Source organism: Nansenia antarctica (genome assembly GCF_963989245.1).
Source record: "Nansenia antarctica genome assembly, chromosome: 14".
NCBI classification, from domain to species: domain Eukaryota; kingdom Metazoa; phylum Chordata; class Actinopteri; order Argentiniformes; family Microstomatidae; genus Nansenia; species Nansenia antarctica.
Window position 1 is genome coordinate 11,345,353 of NC_137684.1, and position 2,500 is coordinate 11,347,852.

Genomic DNA, 2,500 nt, shown 5'->3' on the forward strand with positions numbered 1-2,500 from the left:
TGTCTGGACACACACAGTACTAGCAGCACATTCCCATTAAATTCTTCTACTGGCACCCGGCACCTTATTTCCAGGAGCCAGCACCCCATGTTGTGTGTGTGTGTGTGTGTGTGTGTGTGCGAGTGCGCGTGCGCATGCGTGTGCGTGTGTGTGTGTGCGTGTGTGTGTGTGTGTGTGTGCGAGTTCGTGTGTGTGTGTGTGCGTGTGCACGCGCGCGCATATCCGCGCATATCCGTCACCCGGTGTCATACAGCGAACAGTGAGAACGTGCACTCGTGTGTTTGTGCACACGTGTGCCCGTGTAACCTGTGTTTGTGTGTGTGCGTACACCGTATCTGACCACCCCCTCTCCCCCCCCCCCCCCCCCCCCCCCCCCCACACAGCGACCAGTGAAGATGCGGTCTCCACGCGCCTGTACTTTGTGAACGCCTCCCTCCAGCGGGTGACCTTCTCCAGCTCGGTGGGGGTGTCCCTGCCCTGTCCAGCGGGGGGCGCCCCCCCACGCCGTCCTGCGCTGGTACCTGGCCACCGGCGACGACATCTACGACGTGCCCCACATCCGCCACGTGCACGCCAACGGCACCCTCCAGCTCTACTCCTTCTCCCCCTCGGCCTTCAACAGCTACATCCACGACAACGACTACTTCTGCAACCGCCGAGAACCAGGCGGGGAAGATACGCAGCCCCAGCATCCACGTCAAAGCAGGTGGGGGGGAGACACGCACGCACGCACGCACTCACGCACGCACGCACACACCACACAGACACACAGACGCAGACGCACACACACACACACAGACACATAGACACACAGACGCAGACGCTCACACACACATACACACACATACACACACACACACACACACACACTTCACACTCTTCAGAAATACAAACTCCTATTGTTCCCAGACATGCTACCAAACATGAATAACATGAATAGCGCTTGGTATGTCAGGCTGTGGTGCAGGAGGTAGAGCTGCCGTCTAAAGATCCACAAACCAGGGGGGTAGTGTAGGAGAGGATTCACATGAGGCGTAAAGCCGACGGCAATGCGTCACACACACACACACGCACACACGTGTACGTGCACGCACGTGTACGTGCACGCACGAGCACGCACACATGCATACACACACACACACACACACACACACAAAAGCTCTTCAGAAATGCACCTCTAACAAACGCATATTGTTCCCAAACATGCTACCAGACATGAATAATGCTCTTGGTTCTACCCAATAGAAAGAGACAACTCCCAACCCTAACTTCCTGTGTCGACTCTGTGAAACCAATGACCAGCGGGGTATTCCATCAACGTCGCTAAAGGAAAGTCTGGCGAGATGAAAAAAAAAATCCAGGCTTATTTTGATCAATCTTGAGAGAGTTATCAACAAAAGCCTGGGTTTTCCTTTAGCAACGTTGATGGAATACTCCCCTGAATCCACTCCATACATACATACATACGTTATGGAACCCAAAGCAACAACATCACCAGGCATGATGTCACCATGATGTCATCATGATGTCGGCAAACAAACGGTGTTATCTGACGGATCTGCAACGTTTTTCTATTCCGGTGGACATAGATAACTGTGTTTGTCCCAGCAGTTCCCAGAATGCTCTTGAAGTGTCTTGACTTCAATTTGGTTGAAATAGATTACGAGTAAAACTTCTGAGTTTCTGAGACTATTTATTAAATCAAAATTACAATGACAGATTACAGCACCTCTCTCTGTTGGTGGGAGAGCTTCTCGTCAGCTGAGGGGGAACGGGAGAGGAGGAATTTTCCTTTGTCCACACATTAAATACCCTCAATGATATGCAAATACAAATCTATGACAAGGCATCTATACAGGCCTATCACATTACTTAGAGATGGTCAAAGTGTCAAAAAAAGGAGTTACTGTCACTTCAGGTTAAAGGTCACAGGAAGATAGGCCATCTTCCTTTAGATAGGGGACAATGTGGCTTAAGACAAAGGAATGCTCAAGCCCAATGCACACGGCGTGCGATTTTTGTCGCACCGCGAATTCGATTCCATTGTTTTGAATGAGACAATGCACACGGCGTGCGATGCGATTTTGTCGCACGACAACATTCGATTCTCCATTCACACCCACACACTTCGGTGGTGTGAATTGAGAATCGAATGTTGTCGTGCGACAAAATCGCACGCCGTGTGCATTGGACTTTAGTCATAAAACCCCCCTTGTCAGGAGAATCCTTACAGGACTATACAAGTCTATGAATATGTGCAAATGACAAATTCTACAGGTGTATACATTATATACAATTTATGTGTGTGTGTGTCAAAATATACCACACTCTCAATGAATGTCATCAAATCTATCTATGTCACGTGATACGCAAATGCAGATTCAACTGTCCAAACTCCAAAAGAGTTGAAAGGATTGTATGTCAACACAACACAACACAACGCTTTTATTTACAAGGTTGGAAGTGTAGACGTTCGTCACAGCTTTCAATTTGTTTTGTT

The 2,500-nt window shown here is 49.3% G+C and overlaps 1 pseudogene across 1 annotated transcript in view; it reads left to right on the forward strand.

The window, feature by feature from the left end:
• The window catches only part of LOC308169836 (cell adhesion molecule DSCAML1-like), a 76,472-nt pseudogene that overhangs the window by 39,169 nt on the left and 34,803 nt on the right, over positions 1-2,500 (forward strand). Inside the window, exon 8 of the transcript in view lies at positions 384-706. The product of the transcript in view is annotated as a cell adhesion molecule DSCAML1-like (transcript). The remainder of the gene's footprint in view (positions 1-383; positions 707-2,500) is intronic.